Source organism: Conger conger, chromosome 12 (assembly GCF_963514075.1).
Source record: "Conger conger chromosome 12, fConCon1.1, whole genome shotgun sequence".
Taxonomy (NCBI): Eukaryota; Metazoa; Chordata; class Actinopteri; order Anguilliformes; family Congridae; genus Conger; species Conger conger.
The window spans coordinates 30,257,916-30,280,669 of record NC_083771.1 but is presented as its reverse complement, the minus strand read 5'-3'; positions in this window follow the sequence as shown (position 1 = coordinate 30,280,669).

Sequence of the window (22,754 nt, the reverse complement as noted above, 5' to 3'; positions counted from 1 at the left end):
TTCAGGACAATTAATGGCACAGCAATGTTATATTCTACTGGCACTACAATGAGCATATATTCGTTTCTACATTAAGTGGTAATTACACATCTACAATTCCTCTGCTGTTAAGTGTGTTAGCAGATTAGCTCTTATATAATCTCTTTAGTTGAATTACTAATTTGTTATTTTCCAAGAGAAAAAAGAAAAGAGGGAAAAAAAACACTTCTAATGTCCCCTCATCCTCTCCAAAATGACTATTACCAGTTGTTCTCACCTTGTGTTTAAAATGCACTGTGTAACACTTCACAATGTCCTTTTTTAAATACATTTTTTCAGATTTTTTTTCCTTTATGATATTGAATCACCAGTTGTTTCACCTTCACCCACACAATGAACACTGCGGCAGAAACTTCGGCACTTGTCCCATACACTCATTTGCAAACTACTGTGACTATTTTCTATCATCCAAGCTGCACAGTGCTACAGGAAACAACCAGACGGAAGGGGATGCGGGTCTTTACGAAAACTTGATTACTTGTGAATACTTGGGAGGGGCTAATGTGGCAGTACCCAGTCCTAATTAACCCAGCCTGCTCCCAGAAAAATGTCCGTCAATTAAATTACATAAGAGTGGACTTCTACACATTGTGGGCTCATGGAACAGTCTTGCAATGTGTAAGGAACAAGATAGAAACCTGTGCAGGTGGTAAATGCCTTTACTGACCGAGCCGCACACACACGCACACACACACACACACACACACACACACACACACACACACACACACACACACACACATATACACACACACACACACACACATCCTTCTTTCCCTTCTGTGCTGTATAGCAGCAACTCCCAGGCTATTCTATACAAGCCATAAGAAAGGGTCTTGATCGACAAACAGTACGCCAATAATGCCCCATTTTGTCACTAATGCCTTGCTATGCCTCTAATGCCCCACTGTGCCACTAATGCCCTGCTATGCCACTAATACCCCGCTTTGCCACTGATGCCCTGTATGCTTCTAATGCCCTGCTATGCTGCACTAAACAGCATGAGGAGCAATAACCCATTAAAATATATTAAAATATAGACAAGAACATAAAAAAGGAATAAAATGATGTGTTCATTTATCGCAGCATTCCAACAGTTTTTATGAAATGTGCTCAAAGCCCTCCTACGGACCACAGATCACAGTTTGGCAACCTCTGCACAATGGCTCTCTCGCCAGGGCGCTCTCCTCTGCCAACTTGTTTATCATAGTGATGCAAAAGTAACGTGGATGTAGGAGTAAGGTGTTCGGCTATACATTACTTTATCTGTCAAATTAACCTGGCGAGCATGTCTGAATCGCTGCTCACCCTAATTACCATTTGCTCTGGCATGGTGTTGTGTCGGATTTCCCTCATTTCTAACATCCTGCACCAAGGGGCGTGGTGATCCTTCCTGGTTTCGTCCATTCTTGTCACCTCACTGGCTGATGGCAATTGGATTTTGTTTTGTTGCCCCCTATAAACTGTAATAGTCCCCATAAATTCTTTTGAATACAAGGAAATTCATTGAATTATTTGTCTTTCTTTTGTTCTGTTGAACTGAGCTCACCTTTGAAAGCAACTGAAGGCGAGACCCATGAATGTATGGACTGAAGAGATGCTGTGTCAGCATTGCCTGGGTCCTGCACAGGGGCTTTCACAATGCCTTCTCTGGGCCGAAAGGGTCATGAGTGCAATGAGCAGTACATGAGCAGTGCTATGAGCAAGGTCATAAGCAGTGTTATAAGCAGTGTATGAGCAGTGATATGAGCAGTGTATGAGCAGTGTTATGAACAGTGTGTGAACAGTGAATGAACAGTGTATGAGTAGTGTATGAGCAGTGTATGAACAGTGCATGAGCAGAGTATGAACAGTGCATGTGCAGTGATATGAGCAGTGTATGAGCAGTGTTATGAACAGTGTATGAACAGTGCATGAGCAGTGCATGAGTAGTGTATGAGCAGTGTATGAACAGTGCATGAGCAGTATTATGAGTAGAGTATCAGCAGTGCTAAGACCATGGTATGAACATATTGCATATAAATGAGGCTATGATCAGGGCTATGAGCAGGTTATGAGCATGACTAAGAGCAGTGCTATGGAGATATTTTGATGGTTATAGATTATTACAACTCATGTCACAGATTTGTTGCATACACAATTACAAGAGTACTGTTGTACTCTTGAGCAAGATTTTTACCTGAATTGTTTCAGTAAATAAATAGCTGTGTAAACTGACTGTACATAAAGCGGATGGATGCTATGTCTGTCCCTTTGAGTAACAGCTTCTGCTAAATGCATCAAATTAGATGTTATTTCCTGGAGTAGCAATATAGCTGATTAGCTGCAGTTAACAACCTGCATAACAAACAATCAGCAAAAAGTCTGTTCACTCAGACTGTTCATATTTTAATTTAGGATTAGTTCATCAGCTGTAGCAGCAATTTTGCATTTGGCTAGCTTCCCTTCACCTCTGCTGTTTAGAAAGGACAATAGATGTTGGCAGGATCTGGTGTGATGTTTTGGAGCCAAAAGCCTTTGCTGTAGTCTGATAACAAGAGACCAAGGGGTGTCCAGTCTGGCACGGAGCTGTTGGTCCCGGCATAATACGATCAGGCAGCAAGGGAAATCGGATGACAATGATATTGATTCTGGCTACATATTATACAGAGTTCAATGAATTACCTGGTGTATGCCGAGAATGAAAAATTCAACAGGTCTGCTGTGAGCTTGCCCATAACAACCTTCACAATAACCTGCAAAGTGATTGGGCAAATTATGAACAACTGTGAGGAAATCCAGAAATACACACGGTCCTCCTTGTCCACTCATGTGATAGATCAGGTGCAGGAGAGCGACCCTCCAACCTTTCACCAGCGATGAGCACTGCTGAGAAGAGCCCAGCCAAGTCATCACTAATTAATCATGAGCTTTTCTGGTCATGAGTACCTACCACCCCCACCTGTCATAACTCCCCAGGAGCAGTCAGAACACACTGCACGCTCTGACCTGATGGTATCAGGGGTTTTTTTTCCCCAGAGAAAAGGTTAAGTCCATTTGAACTGTGTAAGTTTCTGAATAAGCCACTGTTTTTTTCATCCCAGATTGATCCAACCCCACTATAGCTTGAAACAGGGGATTCTGGGAGCCAACATTATTTGCCAATCGAAGGGTTTTGTGGTGAGACCGAAGAATGATAATAGCCGTAGCAACACTCTTAGGGATAGGGTCAACTGCACCGGCAAAAATGTCACAGGCACAGACGGTGACTGTTGAAGTACCGCAACAGTATACTGTAGGTACCTGAGAAATGTGTTTTTGTGTTTTTTGGGTGATAAAGCCACTGAGAAGCATTGTTCCTGTGAAATTAATTTAATTTAGAGTGTTTACCACAAACATGCTAGAGCCATTTATGTCTTTGATGCCCTAGTCACAATACCTGCTTTTATTGGCGCCCCCCCCACCCCCCAGTGGTGGGACAGCTTTCATCAGGGATCAGGACACCAGAATTGCTGCCCATCTTCCAATGCAAGTACGGAATCACTTCTTCAGTCTGCATCTTGGCTCTTGTCCTATTCCAACCCACTAGTACTCCCGCCATCTGTACTAATATAAGCTATTTTTAGGTTATTATACATTTTTCCTGTTCTATGCTGTTTTTGTCTCAGAGCTTTTTTTATGGAGATAAAAAAAGATGGTTATCTGTTTGTATTCAAGATTTGTATATTAGCAGAATTAATTTGAATTAATGCTGTAGGCATTTTTTATATATATTGTACTCATACTATATATAGAAAGGGAATACACTTATGAACATCTTCCTGCATTCTAAGACATTTTGGATATGAGCATTTGGTCAATTAGTGTAATGAAATACGTATAAGACAGTTTTCTCGACAAAGGATGCATTCGAAAGGTTTCTACCAGGGGATTAGACCCCACCACCACCTGTGCACTAGATTGCCATCTTCAAATGGCTTCCAAGTATGTCATTTTTGCGTTATAAATATTGAAGAGGAATTGATTTTGTGATTCAGTGCAGGTTATAAGGTAAAGGTTAACAGCGGCAGGCCATTTTTATGACATAGCTTCCAGTCTACTGATTTTTAATAAAGTAAATGCCATTTTTCAGCAGACCTCTTATTTTTACTCAGTCTAAACCGGCTCTATTTAGCCGCCTGGAACCTTTACCATTTTGTCTTGGCTGACTCGGACAGCTTTCCGACTACCAAGCCAAAAGCAGCCAGTAAATAATTGAAATGAACATTTTTTAATTAAAGGAAAACAAATGGCGGTTGGAAAGAAGGGCCTTTTTGAAGGCCATAATTGATCTGTGTGAGCTGAAAATGGCCTTTTCAGGGTTTCTCTCTCCCGAGTCACCTCTGAAGCACCCGGGTACATCCTAATAAAGACGACAGAATGTCAATATATCTTTCTGTTTATTGAACGTACAATGTTGTCCGGGTTGTTTTACCTTGATGGAGTGAAAAGAGAGGGGAAATATCTCTCTCCTGTCTCCTTCTCTCTCTCTGTCTTTACTTTGTTTTTTCAAGGTTTTTTCATATACTATATACAGAACAACTACAACGAGCAAAATGGCAAGTGAAACCAAAAGACATTGCACTACCACTACCACTGAAACAAGAGATTGTGCGGGAGTAGAATGTGGCAGAGAGAATTATGAGAGAGGGGGAGGGGGGGGGGGAGGGGTATTGAGACTTTCTGTCCAGATGGAAAAGTTATCGTCTGCAGACCAGTGAGGAGTGAGCAGATACTGTTACCCTGGTGACACATGCTTGAGTGGGTGTTGAAGTGGGAATTTGCTTCAGTGAGTGTGAACACCGAAGACCCTCTTCATGGGGACAGACTTTGCCAATGCATTCACCGGCCGAGCCGCCATTACCACTGCTGGCTTCCTGTTTGATAATGCTTCTCTTTCTGAGCACATTGCCACTGAAGGACTCTTGTGCAAAGACATTATACTGTACATTTGAGCAACTGTATTGCCTTCTTGAAGATACGAGGGACAAATAGAATTCAGAACACAGTTCAGCATCCCTGAAGTGCATGTATTAGTCAAAATATTGTAAAAAGAAAGAATCACTTGAATTCGCTAAATGGTAAAGCAAAATGACCCATTTTTTGCTAGGTTGTGTGTATTATAGCCACATAACACCTGCAAAATGTAATTATATATTCTAACAACAAGAATCCTTTTCAATGATTTCACCTTTTCCTTCAGATGTTATTTTAAAACCAACCAAAAAAACATTGTGTCTGACAAATTCAATCTTTGGTACCACTGTCTTCCTGCTGTTAATCTGCTGTTTCAACTATTTTGCCAAGTTATTGGAACTATTACAGATGGTATTATTGCAAGAGAAGCAAATAAACGTGTACTTTCCTTAAAAAATATCTCTGCATTAGCTATTCTCAGCCTGTGGACTAGTCTGGCATCGAGCACGACCCTGTGGGATGCGTTGAGAAACATACATGCATTGGGCACGAGCCTATGGAATGACATTACATTACATTACATGTCATTTGGCAGATGCTTTTATCCAAACTGACGTACAGTTGATTAGACTAAGTAGGAGACAATTCTACCCTGGAGCAATGTAGGGTTAAGGACCTTGCTCAAGGGCCCAACGGCTGTGCGGATCTTATTGCGGCTACCTTAACCACTACGCTACAGGCTGCCCTATATGCGTTGAGGAACATGCACGTGTTGAGCACGACCCTATGGGATGTGTTGAGGTACATACACGCGTTGGGCACGACCCTATGGGATGTGTTGAGGTACATACACGCGTCAGGCACGACCCTATGGGATGTGTTGAGGTACATACACGCGTCGGGCACGACCCTATGGGATGTGTTGAGGAACATACACGCATCGGGCACGACCCTATGGGATGTGTTGAGGAACATACACGCGTCGGGCACGACCCTATGGGATGTGTTGAGGTACATACACGCGTCGGGCACCACCCTATGGGATGTGTTGAGGAACATACACGCATCGGGCACGACCCTATGGGATGTGTTGAGGAACATACACGCGTCGGGCACCACCCTATGGGATGTGTTGAGGTACATACACGTGTCAGGCACGACCCTATGGGATGTGTTGAGGTACATACATGCGTCAGGCACGACCCTATGGGATGTGTTGAGGTACATACATGCGTCAGGCATGACCCTATGGGATGTGTTGAGGTACATACATGCGTCAGGCACGACCCTATGGGATGTGTTGAGGTACATACATGCGTCAGGCACGACCCTATGGGATGTGTTGAGGTACATACACGCTTTGGGCACTCGGTGTCGGTGAGTCGTACAGTAGGTCCAGACACTGGCTGCCACACGAGCACTCGCCGCTGTGCAGGGGCTGTGTTGTGAGAAAGTGGAGCGCAGGCCTGTACAGGGAGCCGGCTGCCTGGTGCCGTGCAGTTTCCTCCTCTTTCATCCGTCCTGACGGGAGCTGGTGCATCCCTTTCATTCTCCGCCAGTGTTTTTCCCCCTGACGCGTAGGGGACTCCAGTCCCCATCACAAATTTATCAGTGGGCTGTCCAGCCCTGTTATGAATGGTGATACAGTATTCAGGGTAATGAGACATCAAGGGAATAGAATGGGGACTTGATATATGTATACGTGTAGGTAGAAATGATCAGAGGGAAGGTGGTGCTGGGGGCGGTCATGGCTACCAAACCAAGTCTGGGGGAAAATCCCACCCTCAGCAATTTTCTTTCTTTTAAAATCGTGAGGACTAATGTGCAGGAGGACGTTGCCAGTCGAGCATAAAATCTTTTCAAATGGCAAAGAGGCGGTGCTCCCAGTTGACAGGAGATGCATAAACAATGTAAACAGCAGCAAAACGATAGTGTCGCAGAACTGCTGTGCATTTGGATTGATGGTAGAAGGGCCAGGGGATGGCAAATCTGCAGGGTTTCACTGGCAACTGATTATAATGAGTGCCAGGGCACAGGGAAAGGTGACAGCACTTAATAATTGAGGAAGGAAAGCATACTGAAGCCAAGCGGCAGACTGAGAGAGATTCGCTGCCTTTCCTCCATATATTCCTCCATCTTCATTACACCAGCTGAGACGAACAGAGCAACTTAAACAGGTGCTGTTGGAAAGAGTCTGTTACCCACTGCATTTTCATTTCTGTAGGCAGAAACACTTGACTGTGGTCATCTCAGAATAATCTTGTCAGCCAGTGCTTTTGTTTAACTGTCCATCCAAAAAATAAAGGGCCAAGAGTTTGTGGCCCAATTAAAAATGTGCATATTGGCATTCAAATTTATATTAAATTGACACACTCCAATTGGAAAAGGGGCATTGAATTCACAATAAGAGAAAGCAGAGTATGTTGCAACATCCGGGTCCTCTCCAGGGAAAACTGCATGGCTTACAACATTATCCTGCTCTTTTGTTCTTTCAGAAAATTCACTTAAACTGTTGAACTGTAAGAAAATATTGGGGTTTGAGGATGGAACCCACAGCTTTATTCACATCATACTACTATAACAATACACCGTCCTATGATGTGTGAGCTGAACATGGATGGTTGGAGAGGCAACTCCACATAAGGCAGGTTGCCTTCCAACTTGCCTGGAGATTTCCCCGCAGAAAATTGACTGGATTTCACTGTTATTTTGTAACAAAAGTTACAAACAAGAGTTTTATCTTTCATTTATCTTGGATTCACAGACAGCTATATTAGCTCCATTATTCATGCAGCACAGTATGTTAAAAATATGGAAAATGTACTTACTGTGTACTTTAATTGAGCTGCTGAGGTTGACATCCACTATACAGGAAGAGTGCAAGCTGCATAATTGCTGTTCCAGTTGTCAATCTAATAAAAAGGGTTTAACTGTAATTCACTTGGCAAAAGCCAAGTAATTATAGGAGATCAACAGTTTACCAAACAAATCTAATGTATTTGCACACAGAGCAATACTACTGCAGTGGTTCAGTACTAAGAATAATGTACACTCAGTGACCACTTTATTAGGTACACCACCTTGTAAATGCAAACTAAATGCATAAAGGCATGCCAATGTGGTCAAGAGGTTCAGCTGTTGTTCAGATGCCAGAATGGGGAATGTGATTGAAATGACTTTAACCATGGAATGATTGTTAGTGACAGACAGGGTGGTTTGAGGATCTCAGAAACTGCTGTCCTCCTGTACAACATCCAAGAGAACTCATTAAATACACTTCTTGTACAACACTTCCAAAACAGTCCAGCTACAGATCTATGCATTGTGGAAAGTTGGAGTTAACCTTGCTTTGGACCGGGGGTGGGGGGGGAACAAAGGTGGATTGATAAATTGGCGACCTAAATGAAAAAGGGGGATAAAAAATCATTGGTGATAGTTATGAAAAATAAATATGGTGGTTTTTAGGGTACTCAATATTGCATGTCTCTTTTTTATATTTATTTGTAGGTGAATTGTTTGTGTGTTATTGTAATGTACAGTATAGGTTAATGAAATTAACTGGTGGTCTGGAAAATAAATGCATACTTGTTGCCTTCATTTTGATACAGCATTTAAATTTCAAATGAACTATCCTTTATAGAATTGCCAGTCTTTAATCTGAGATTCAAATGGATTACTTTTCTGTTTTATTGAACTGAACCAAAACCATGACACCAAAACCAGGAACAGAATTGCACCCTAAATGTTTTCACTTTTGCACCATGAGTCTTACGGGTGTAGCACATGAAGCATGCAGCAAGCAGCTATCACATGAGAAACTTCTTTAGCCCACTAAAACCAACTGGATTGTGATTGAATATTTTTAATTAGCTGATGAAAAATCTCCTTTGATCTTGCATTAAGTTAATTCCCTGAGAGGATCCAACTGTGCTTCTTTATTACTTTTATGCAGTTGATGGTTATTATTGTGAATATTTGGTTATTGTTTTACTGCAGTCCAGAGGAAGAGGCCCCCTTAATGCAAAATAAATTGAGGAAATCAATCAAAGTGGAGACTGCATCCTGAAGGAGGAATATCTAAATAACAAAATTATAAACTGAGCAAACACTACAGAGATGCAGAGCAAGGGGAAAAAGAACAAAGCTTATAACAGAGTGAAAGAGTGTGTGTGTGTGCGTGTGTGTGTGCGTGTGTGACATGCATGAGCACATGCGTGTAAATGTGCGAGGTCCCCTGGAGACTCTTTTGAATTTCTGTGGAGTAGAACTGCTAGTGCCCATCACACGGTGTATTATTACAGTGTGTTATATTCATTCTAGGAGTCAGGAGAGGTCATATCAACACAAATAATGAGTAAAATAATAAGATCAAATTAAGGGCACTTTTTCCACTATGTGGTTTTTCCTCAGACACACTCTGTGTTCGCTGTAAATTACTGTACCATTTGCAGGAACAGGCCATTAGATACAGCATGCAAGTCAATTTAGGGCATGGTCAGATCCACTATTGCTAGTTTTAAGGTGGATAGTTCAAGCACAAAGTAAGGCGCAAGATTCAAAAGGGCTTAATTAATTCATTCATAGGTGTGTCTTCATTGTACAATAAATACGATACATTAAATCAGAATGTTCCCATTGTATTCCATTCCTGTTGTCAACTGTGTTTTTACCTCTTGGCAGACTGCTAATATGATGGCAGATTTAGCGAGTCAAAAAGAAAGATTTACCTCTGAGGATAAAGACCTGCTCCTGCATGAGTCAATCAAAATGGTCTGAATCTGTATCTGATTATTTAAAAGGTTTATATTTCTTAATTATACTTTTAGTCCTCTTTATAATTGTTTTGTACAATTCTGGAAGGAACTATACAGTCTCAGACAGGTACAAAAATGCTTGTCACTGGGGCAGTACCCTATAGATACATAGAATTGTACCCCTAGCCAGCAATATATCATACATTTGTTAAAAATTTTCTTGGAAACATACACATTTATGCCAAAAGTGTCATGATCTGCGTTTTTTTATCAGTGCATTACGTGCATTAAACTGGTGCATTAAACTGGTGACTTTGAATGAATCCTATTTTTTTTTAATTGCATCCGAATTGAAACAACCATGCACAGTGAATCTCCGGGACCATAGGCTATTTGAAAAACATTGCAGTGCATTAAAGCGATTTAAATGTCCAAATAAATAAAAGTATTGGCTGGACATAGTTTTGGACTTTATTCAGTCAATAAACCATTCAACCTGCTTACCAGGCATTAGATGAAGCAGCTCTTTTGCCGGTTCATTAATTAGCACGCAGTTTGCCAGGACTTCTAAAGTCCTGTAATGTGTCATCATGTACGTATGTCCAGCACATCCATGGCTTTTGAGAATGTTATGTAACGTACAGCACATCACAGACAATATCTTGGTCAACAGAGGACTGTATTGTAGTGACTTATGAAAATATGAAAGTGCATTTTCAGTAGCCAACTACAAAACTCCTCTCAGTTAGGCTACAGTACACTGAATTCAGGCACCATATTTGCGTCATCAGATATGAATTTAACAGGCAGCCATTATCACAAAATTGGCCATTGGCCAGTTGTATTCATCATTACTGTGACTCATCAATATTATGACTACCCATTATGACGTGCTGTATTTTTCCAATAAAATTACACAATAATCTTTCTATTTCAATGCAAATGCATTCACTTGTTTCAGAATAGCAGTATGCCTAGAATTAGTATGACTACACCTCAGATCAACCTGCCCAAATAGGCACGTGAGCATTTGTTATTTTAACAGTCAAGGTGCTGATGGGATGAACGTCATTGCACCTCTCAGAAACTAGCAGTGACACTTGCATTCGGGAGTCCAAGACAGGGGCTTCTGTATGCAAATCTTTATTTGTGTTAAATCATTGCATCTTGTTTTCTGTGCATTTTCGTTTCACCCTCAGTAAATACTCATTTACCATATTATTTCACATTGGCACTTTGTGTGAGAAAAGTGCTGAACGAATGTTCTTCTCATCAAGTCACTGGGTTCTGCTGTTGTCATCGCTTCCTACCATTTCTGTATTTGTCAATACAAATGCGCAATGATGTTGTTCAACACAATGGAAAACATCAAGATCTGCATGAAAAGTAGCTACAGTATGTAAAGTGAATCTAGTCGCTCGGTCTTGACCAGATGTGGCTCCACCACTGCACTCTCCTCTGCGTCTCTCGTGTTAAAGTGCAGCGCAGTCTCTTCTCTGCGTCTCTCGTGTTAAAGTGCAGCGCAGTCTCTTCTCTGCATCTCTCGTGTTAAAGTGCAGCGCAGTCTCTTCTCTGCGTCTCTCGTGTTAAAGTGCAGCGCAGTCTCTTCTCTGCGTCTCTCATGTTAAAGTGCAGTACAGTCTCTTCTCTGCATCTCTCGTGTTAAAGTGCAGCGCAGTCTCTTCTCTGCGTCTCTTGTGTTAAAGTGCAGCGCAGTCTCTTCTCTGCATCTCCATTGTCCCAGCTGCAGTAAACAATGGAACAGATGCGCAGAACTCTGTGGGCAGTCGGACAGAAATGAAGATTAGTCATTAACATTACCGAGAGGTTCAGAAAACCGCTCCACAGTACGTGCTTCAAAAACAAAACTGTCACCCACTGGTTTTTATCAAAATGTAAAAATTGGTATGTCGTGTGATTAAGTGTTCAATGAACCCTAATAGTAGGGGCACGTGATCCCTATTAGAATCTGTTACAATGGCATCAAGAGGGGATTTGACAGTGTATGCCTGCTTCTGATCCATAATTAATGTTTAAGCTCAATTTTATAGAATACTCAAGTTATGTCCTGAAGCGAACATGTTTTCTTTTTATACGGATCATTTGTTTGTGTTATTATTATGTATGTATGTAAAAGTTTGTATTATATAATGATATATTAATAATAATAATAATAATAATAATAATAATAATAATAATAATTTAGTACATTTAGGATTACTTGCTGATGTTGAACGATTGCACACAACTCGATTGACATACAGAGAACTGTATATTGATGATTCCCTTGGAAAAGATTAGTAAAAAAAGGCTATGAATCTTCATCAGCTTGATCGTGCACTAATAGAAGAGAGAAATCTTACTTTTAAGCAGCAGAAAATTGATAAAAGAAAAATACATTTTCAAGAAATAAATATTTATCTCAAACGTGCAGCACAATTATTGGCACGCCAAGAAATTGTTATGGACAGCATCTAATAGAATTTATATTTTACTGTAAAGTTCATCTGAGCTAGTAGGAGCTCAGTGGCCATCCATGACTTCCTGTTTCACTGGAGCATAAATATGAAGTGACAAGCCAGCAAAACTCCTTTAGTCATCCATCACTGTTGTGCAGGGTGGAGAACTCCCAAATGAAACGAGCAATGGCTATTTAAAAAATAGTTAAACGCCTGGAAATACTCATCTCCACTAATGGGGCAATAATTAAGACATTTAGAACTGACTGTGATGAATCTCCCTGGAAGAGGATGCAATTATATTTTCCACCCATGCACAGTGAAGAGGGTGGTTTAAGAGTCTCATTTAGACTGCATTGAGTTTTACATTTCTCACCCTGCACCTCTCCAGGAATTTCTCCAACTTCACGTCGTGTTCCTTGTGTTATGTTCCTGTGTTCTGTGTGTTAGTTTATTATTGTTTATTATCATCATTCTTGTAATTCATTATTTTTCATATTCATGTCTGGTGTTCTGTTTATATTATATAGTCTTTGCACTCGTCTTCCCCTGTGATGTCTGAGTCTGAATTTTTTCTAGCCCAGTCACTCCCACTATTGAGGTGTTTACGGTAGTTCTGGGGTTTCAGTCTTCCTTCCAATCTTACATTCCTTACTTCCTGCTTACTCTCCATTTCATGTTTGTACATAGCACTAATATAGTAATCCCAACTAACACAGAATTTGTACAGTACTAATTATACTAACACACTAATATGTTTGTCAAACTAACAAACTAACATTCACTAGTTTTGGGTATTTGTAATTTAAATCACTTAACTAACTTACTAACGCATCTCCAGTTTCAATTCTGTTCTGTAACTCCGTCTCCCTATTCTATCACTGATGACTTGCTTAGTTTCAGCGAAGTATTCGCACCTGTCTCTCTATCTCTGCATCTCCTGATTCTCTGCAATTGTCTACTCTCTAGTCCGGAGCCGTTTGTATTACATGTGTGTCATTGTGAATCCAGTCCGCGTTTTCGTTTCCCCCTCATTATTGTCCTATTACCCTTTCATGTGTCTCACCTGATTTATTTGTTAGACCACCCTCACTCCCATGCCCCGCCTAGTTTGTTTCATTCCCTGTGTATTTATACCTGTCCTTTTTAGTTGCACGCTGCTAGTTTGTCTTGTCCTGTTTTTGGTTCCGAGCCCTTTATTCCTTCCCCCCAGTTCTAGCCCCCTTGTTCCTGTATCCTTGCCCTTGTTCCTGTATCCTTGCCCTTGTTCCTGTATCCTTGCCCCTGTTCCTGAGTCCTTGCCCCTGTTCCTGAGTCCTTGCCCCTGTTCCTGAGTCCTTGCCCCTGTTCCTAAGTCCTTGCCCCTGTTCCTGAGTCCTTGCCCCTGTTCCTGAGTCCTTGCCCCTGTTGATTGGATTTTGACCCCTGCCTGCTTCCCTGGACTATTCTTTCGTTGTGGATTTCTGTACCTTTGAATGGTTGGACTGACCCCCTGGTTTTTGACCTTGGCCTGTTTTGTGACTACGCTCTGTCTGCCCCATCACCTGTGAGTAAACTTGCCATTTTCCACACCCCTGTGTCTGCTTCTGGTTCCTCTGTCCTCCCTGCCGTAACACCGTTTGTCATTTCAAGGGTGTCGTCCTTTACCTGTGGTCAGAACATCATCAGCAATCACACGTATTACTGGCGGGCCCTCCAGAGCCTTGCGTTGAAATGCCTTTGGTGCTGGGCTGATGCCCATTGACATTCTCAGCCATCTGTACCTCCCTCACAACCTGAACCCCAGAGTGCTCAAGTGACAACCAAGGATTCTGCATAGAGGAGTGGTCTCGGATGCATCGATATGTGTTCGCCCACCTCTTGAAACATTATAGAAGACTATCATTCATTCATTCATTATCCAAACCCGCTTATCCTGAACAGGGTCGCAGGGGGGCTGGAGCCTATCCCAGCATACATTGGGCGAAAGGCAGAAGGAGAAGACTATGTGACATGCTTTTCAGAATATAAATGTTTTGGAAAAATAAAATAAAAATCTCCGGCATTTTGGTTCACATTAACTCAGTGTGCCAATGATTCTGAATGCTGCTGTATGTTCTTGTGCATAAGTCATTCTGCATAAGAGCATTTACTAATATAATGTAATATACTGTCAGTTTACGTCTGCCTGACTTTATTTATACTGTCAACATTGCACCGGAGGCAGACCAGAATTTTTATTTGGCAAGGATTCACCGACTAACATCAGCATCAAGGATAATTTAAAGAAATTCAATTTCAGTATCTATTCGGCAGACAGATATGTATGAGTGAATGTGTTTGATCAACAGAGACATGATGTCTAATATTTACATTTTACATTTTTCTAATCTTTTGAATATTGTTTAGTATTGTTCATTCTCCTTTATGGTTTGTGAGATTTCTGGTGCACTGGAACAAATCCTGTTGACAAATTGGTTAAACGTAACAGAACAAGCTCCCAGGTCCACCATGGAAGTACTAGTAGCAGACAATTTGATCTCGTGTTGCTTCCTGATTCATATAATTATGTTAGTTAAAGAAGCCCATCTTTATGATCGATGTCATTCTAATTTAATTCAGTGTATCGCTGCTGCTGGTTAAAATTACAGATTATTGAATTTTCTAATTTAACACTTTAATTAAAAGGAGTGGAGGATGACAACAGGGACCTGAACACAACAAATACAGGAGGATTGCACCACAAAGATCATAACTTTCTGTGCACACCTTTTGTCTCTTAGTCTTGTCTGGGCTGAATTGAAAATGTGGAATTGAAATTTTTCACTGGCTGTGAAAGGCCTTTTGTGAACTGCTCAAGCTGTCAGGATTGAGCCGACTCTAGTGGGACTTGACCCATGTTATTGTATTAATATAGGTGCAGCTAGGGGGCGTTATGAGAGGCGATGGAGAGCAGAGTTCCACTGACCTGTGGCAATATTAATGATAGTTTAGAGCAATGGCTCCCAAACTTGGTCATGGGCAGCCACTGTGCCACTGAGTGTGCTTGTTTTCATTCCAACAATGTTCATTTTCAACATGTTTCAGGTCTAGCGATGGATGATTTAGCCTCTTTTTGGCCAGGTTTCTGTCAGATATATATGCCATAGAATATAATTCATCCACATTAAAATCCCAAAACATTCAATCAGTCGGCTAAACTAATCCTTTAATCCTCAGTAATGTGTACTCTATATGGTATATGTGCTGTAATGTACATGCTAATGAAGGGTAACATTTTAAATGTATTCATTTAGGGACTGACACGTCAAATCACTTGGGTCCTGAGCGAGTGGACATCTGGTCACTGAAACTCAACCATCTGGGTAAAATGAAGAGTTGACAGACAATTAAAACAAGTGGATATAAGCCAAACCTGATTTGTGTTAGATTACTTAAAATGCATATTTTCAAGAACCAAAATTGAGCAGAGCGGCACGGATGGTGCAGTGGGTAGCCGCCTCACAGCAAGGAGGTCCTGGGTTCGAATCCCCGTCGGCCAGGGCCTCTCTGTGCGGAGTTTGCATGTTCTCCCCGTGTCTGCGTGGGTTTCCTCTGGGTACTCCAGTTTCCTCCCACAGTCCAAAGACATGTAGGTTAGGCTGATTGGAGAGTCTAAATTGCCCATAGGTATGAGTGTGTGTGTGCCCTGTGATGGACTGGCGACCTCTCCAGGGTGTATTCCTGCCTTTCGCCCAATGTATGCTGGGATAGGCTCCAGCCCCCCTGCGACCCTGTTCAGGATAAGCGGGTTAGGATAATGAATGAATGAATGAAAATTGAGCAGTAGACTGGTTTTAATAGAAATAGAACCAGCATACTTGGATCCCCATGACTGATTTTATATATAACTGTTTTAGAATTGAGTTCCTTTGGCAATGCTGATCCAACTACAGGTATGTCCTCATAGATTATGGAAAGTCAGACAATTCTGAGACAATTTGGTCACAATTCAACGAACATTCCATTTCAGAGCAAGAATTCACAGAGAATATTTAAAATTTTGTCCTGCATTATTGTGTTATTATTATTATGTTATTTGCCATAATTTTGTTAATATTTCTGTTAGTATTAGTCTTGGATACATTGATATGTGTTCGCCCACCTCTTAAAACAATATAGAAGAAGACTATGTTACATGTTTTTCAGAATAAAAATACAAATTTAAAAAATCTCACTCTCGCTCTGCATAAGAAAATCTATTAATATAAAGGTGTGTTGTGGATGGATGGCTTCCTGCGGGGTGGTGTTCTGTCTGTGTCCTGCATAGGACAGCTGGCCATGTGGCTGGGGTGCTGCACTTTGGGAAATTCTGGCCCTGGCAAAGACTTGCTGGTTTAGATTTGTCACTGAAGCCTCTCACGGTCTTGACCTCAACCTGCTCTGAATCTTACATTACAGATATTTACCTCATTACATTACATTAATGGCATTTGGCAGACGCTCTTATCCAGAGCGACGTACAACAAAGTGCATACCCATAACCAGGGATAAGTGCGCTGAAAAACCCTAGAGGGAAGTACAATTTCAACTGCTACCTGTACAACAAAGATAAGGACCAGAGCCTTTTTTTTTTTCCAAAAGTGACCAAACTTAACAATCCAAATACTGCTTACCTAGCCAACTAAAAATACCGATACACAAAGTAAATCACAGAAAGACAACAATTAAGGTTCACAGGGAGTTAGGGAGGGACGGGGAGAGGTGCTGCTTGAATAGGTGCGTCTTCAGTTTGCGCTTGAAGGTGGGGAGAGATTCTACAGTTCTGACCTCAACGGGGAGTTCGTTCCACCACCGTGGAGCCAGAACAGACAGTAGTCGTGAGCGTGAGGTTCGGAGAGGGGGAGGTGCCGAGCGGCATGTGGAGGCTGAACGAAGAGGTCTGGCAGGGGTGTAGGGTCTGATGATTTTTTGGAGGTAAGCTGGGGAAGCCTTAACTGCTTGGAAGGCTAGCACCAATGTTTTGAATTTGATGCGAGCCATGACAGGCAGCCAGTGGAGGGAAGTAAGCAGGGTGGTGACGTGTGAGTATTTGGGAAGGTTGAAGACCAGATGAGCAGCTGCATTCTGGATAAGTTGGAGGGGTCTGATGGCGGATGCTGGGAGGCCAGCCAAGAGGGAATTGCAGTAGTCCAGGTGGGACAGAACCATCGCTTGGACCAGGAGCTGGGTCGAGTAGGGGGTGAGAAAGGGGCGGATTCTCCGTATGTTGTATAGGAAGAACCTGCATGACCGGGTCACCTCCGCAATGTTCTCGGAAAGGGACAGTCTGCTGTCCATCACCACGCCGAGGTTCCTTGCACTGGGTGATGGCGTGAGTGTGGTGAGATCCAGATGGGGAGAGGTATTAGCAGGGATGAATATCATTTCAGTCTTACCTGGGTTGAGCTTTAGATGGTGGTTGTCATCCAGCTCTGGATGTCACTCAGGCAAGCAGAGATACGGGCTGAAACTTGTGTATCAGAAGGTGGGAACGAGATGAAGAGTTGGGTATCGTCCGCATAGCAGTGGTAGGATAGCCCATGTGCAGTGATCACAGAGCCAAGGGAACGAGTGTAAAGAGAAAAAAGAAGCGGGCCTAGGACTAAGCCCTGGGGAACTCCTGTGGCAAGGGGCCGAGGTGTCAATTCCGTACCATTCCCGTTGCTGATAGGGCGGACAGGAGGATGGAGTGATCCACGGTGTCGAAGGCAGCAGAGAGATCTAGAAGAATGAGGACAGAGGAGAGGGAGGCTGCTCGAGCGGCATGAAGTGATTCACTGACATGCTTTTATTCAAAGCGACAGTTGATTAGACAAAGCAGGGGCCAACTCCCCCTGGAGCAATGTAAGGTTACCTTGCTCAAGGGCCCAACAGCTGCACTGATCTTATTGTGGCTACACTGGGGCTTGAACCATTAACCTTCTTCGCGGCTCCAGTCAAGCACCTCAGCCACTAGGCAATAGACTGCCCTAATGTCTTCATATTTTATATCACAATGTTCAAAGATTGAAACCAGGGTATTTCTGCCATTTTCTGCAACAGACATTGCAATGAGAGGGCATCATTCACAAAAATAAGCTCTGTGATCACATGGGGTAGTCTGGATCTCTTGGGTCAGGCAGGCTGCCCTCCATTCCAACTCTTCGGGGAGATAGGGTCTGGAATTGGAAGACCTGGAGGGTAATAAATCTGATCCTCATCCCCTGTCGATAGCAGAGAGTGTTGTTGGGAAATGTGAAATAAAGACATTTTTTCCCCATTATGACATTTGGTTTGAAAAACAGCTGAACCTCTTGATCATGACTGCACGCTTTTATGCATTTAGTTGCTGCCACGTGATTGGTTGATTAAATATTTGCATTAACAAGCTGGTGGAGAGGTCTACCTAATTAAGTCCTTAGTGACTGTATATGGTACATTCATCCTTCTTGAAACGCACAAGCTTCAATGTTGATATTTTTCACTTGCATGCACCCAGCTGCAGTAGAAAATTTAATTGGTCGCTGATATGTGTAGACCACAAACAATTAGAAAGTTTTGTCTCCTAAAATCTTTCTTTTTTTTAGTGTAGCCCAGTTTCTCAGAAATCAGAACATTGCAGAGTGCAGAAAAAAAAGATAATCCTTGGTACAGAAAATCCTACATTTATCCTTAAATGTCGCTGAAAAAGTAATGGGAAATCTAAATCAGATTTGAATACAAAAATCCTGAAATTATTTCTGTCTAAGCATATTGATCATCCTTAATGCCATAAAGCAGAAACATTGGCGCACTGGATCGGATGCTGATTCAGTGGTGACATGTTTGGCATGGAGCCTCAGTCCTCATTGGCTTGTGAAAGGGAGTTTGGACACTCATTGGATAGATGCGTGTAAATATGGAAATGGTACTGTATAGCAATGATGTGTACAGAAAAAGGGATACTATAGTGTAACATTAAGACTTGGATACATCCAGTTCCATATAGCTATTCCATAAGGTAACTACATTGTGACATCAATGTCATTTTATTTTTCTTTTATTTTATTTTTTGCTATGTGCCATGCTAAAACCACATAAAATAATTTTTCCTCAGGGATTTTCCTGCTGGCCATCCAGTGCCTCTGTATATGAGTATTAATGGTTCTCCTCCGCCTCTGCTCTGTGCGCGTGTGGCTTCCGGCTTCTATGGGAGAAGAAGAAGTCCGCTGGCAGGCACGTGTGTGACTGCCCTGCACTCTCTGGAGCTGACAGCAGGGGCCGTATGAGCACGCTTGTACACAGTATGAATTGGATGTTCCAAATACGGATGACATTGAAGATGCAGAATATATATAAAAAACAGACATAGGCGAATCAAATTTTTGGAACAACACGGACACTTTACGAAGGTGATTTCTATGTTTTTATGACATTTTACGACATTTGCATCATTTTACAGTAGCATAAAATTGAAATGCGCATGCCTGTGCCTCACTGCATTTTATCTTATATCTTATAATAATCAAACATAAAGTGGAGGTATTCACTTCAGAAAGTATGGAGAAAACTTCTCTCCATTGTGCTGGTGTTTGAATGCTTTTATACTATCATGATTGCACAGGTTTTTGTTTTTTTTCACATTGAACTTGCTCCTCTGTTATATTTTCTCTTGCTTATTCCTCTCTATTCGTTTGTCTATTGAAGGATTTGAAAGGCATGAGCTTCTGAAAAAGCAGATGGTAAAATAGTTGAAAATGGCATCCATCTAGGGGATACGCCGAATGTATATTTATAGTTATATATTAGCCATGCTTTCTTAACCTTAATTAACCTAATTCTTTCCATGTTTATTAGTTCTTCGTTTTTCTTCCACACATATTTTTATTAGCATGAAGAATGTTGTTTTTGAAGCAAGAGGAAGTCAAGTTTGGATCTCAGTTAATGAAGTTGAGGTCACAGAGAGACTGGAGACCATCACAAGTCTCCTCCTGCGGTTGAGGTCTCCAGTCTTTATTATGTTGGGCCACCAGGCCCCCTGCTCTCGCTCCCGTACAGAGAGAGTGGAGGGTGACTCAACCCCAGCCCTTCTGCAGACCCATCTCACTACATTAGACAGGAGATATGCAGGTCACTGAGCCACAGCACGTGTGCAATTGCATCACAAAATTGTTGTGATGTGTGTAGCTGCAAGCTTGTGTATGTAAAGTAGAAGCAAGAAGTAGAAAGGCAAAAGCTGCAGCCAGGTAAATAGTATTACATCACATTTGGCTGACGCTTTTATCCAAATGACTTACAGTTGATTAGACTAAGGAGGAGACATCCTGCCCAGGAGCAATGCTGGGTTAAGGTCCATGCTCAACAGCTCGGCAGATCATATTATGGCTACACCGGGGATCAAACTATCGACTTTGCGGGTCCCAGTCACGTACCTTAATCACTACGCAACAGGCCACCAGCTAGCAAATAGCATGTATGCCTACTGTATATCCTGACATTACTACTCAAAACTTTCTTTCCTTTGAAACCGACCAAAAACCATCCAACCAAGAATAAACACTGACTCCATCAGCTGTGGAAGAAACTCATGGCAGGGCTTTCTGTACACTGGACATTTCCACCTGTGATGATATTTAGGTACTTTAATGATACTTAGCAGTTACACAGCGTGAATTACATCAGGTTTATGCAACAAACAGTGTTCATACTGTCATATCCATTGAAGTATTATTATTATTATTATTATTATTATTATTATTATTATTATTCTGTGTAGATGTGTAGATGTGACAGGTATCAGTGGGACGTCAGAGTTTCTTTTTGTAGATAGCGCATTGTGCCACTGGAAGAACATAGAAAAACTGTGCTTGCTAGGTGTAGTCATAGGCTTATGCATTTCATTATTCCTGTGGATCAAACCATCCAATGCCATCCAGCATTATACTTTTATGACTAAGGGGAGTTAAACATTGTGAGACCTTCTAAATTTCCATTAATCAGGACAGGAAATTCCCAATATATTTGAGATAATAAATCTGTGCTTCCTGCCCAGCTGTTATAGTTTTTAGTCTGTTTTAAGAACCTTGGCCTTCTAATTTTAGTTTATTCAATTTGTTATAAGGTTATTAACGTTTATTTACCGTAAAACATTGCATTTTACTGGGAAAAAAAGAAAGGAAAAGTATTTTTGCCGTTGGTTTCTGTCAAGATCCTTATCAGGCTCGGCTGGGTGGGGGAGGAGGGAGCTGAGACAGGTTGCCATGCCAACCAGAGCCCTCCTGCCCCAGTCTTTGATGCGCTTTTTTGAAAAGTTGATGTGACAAGCAGACGCCAGGCCAGCTACAGGCTTTCTCTTAGACTCTGAAGAGGATGACATCTAGCCTTGAAGGTCAAGGGTCAGCTCCCGTCATGGGAGGTGTTACAGGCTAATGGTCTCCCCTCCCTTCAGAACCAGAGGCACTGTGGGCGTGTTGTGTGTGGGCGTGTGGGCGTGTACCTCTCTTGTCCACTCAGCTCTCTCTATTAGGGATTGTTTTCCTGTTGTCCTGCATCGCCTGACAGAATGGAACACCTGGCTACTATCCCTTACAAGCTGGAATCTGCAAGATGGAGGCGAGCACTCTTTTCCCCACAGCAGTGTCTCTTTATTTAACTTACTTGTTTTAGTTTTTTTTGGTTACTTAGCTTTCTGGTAGTTTAGGCACGTTCAGCTGTGGAAGACTTTATTTTGCTTCTCTCTTATTTTCCAGGTCTGAGTTTGTTTGATTTGATTTGTTTTCTTTTGCAGGGTTTAGTGTTTGTTTTTTTGTCTGCTTACACTACCAGCCCTTGGTGTTAAATTTTTTCTGTGTTTTGAAAAATAAATGTTTTTTCTTTCACCATTTTATAGAGATTTGTTTTTGTTTTTGAGTGAACTCCTTGGTTGTTATGATCTTTTTTATGGGCCTTTGGTTGTGACATTTAACGGGTTGTGTATCTTTTCATTTAAGGTGCCTTTTGGTTACTTTTCCCCCTTTTCCATCGTAGGCCACTCAGGTCATGCCTGTTCATCGAATGCAATGCCCCTCAAGTGTCCAGTAAATAATGAAAAATGTATTTTACATAGCACTCATCTCAACAGCCAGCAACTCAAAGTGATTTACAGTGATAAGGGGGAAACTCGCCTCAACCACCGCCAATAAATAAGTGCTGTTAGCATGGCCTGATATCCATGGGACATTTATACAAATATCTAAACTTAGCACTTAGCACTTCTGGTGGCAGGGATGTTTTTACTGGGCCTGCCATGCAGACATGGCTCTTTCATGCACATGGTCCAGTACATCAATTTCTTATACAAATGTCATATAAGGAATTTAATGCTGAATACAGTGTGTTATAAAATATATGAAGTTTATTCATATTATTCAATGCACATTCGGTGTAGAAAATGACATGAATGTGTGAGTGATGAATATATTGTGCTCTGTGTGTGTTGATATCTATGAAAAATGCATTCTTCACTCCTTTAGATTTTACATTACAAAGTGTTCCTTTTTCACAAGGGAAAATGGTGCAAGCAAATACTTACTAATGATTATCCAATAGCGTGAAACAATAAACTCTACTA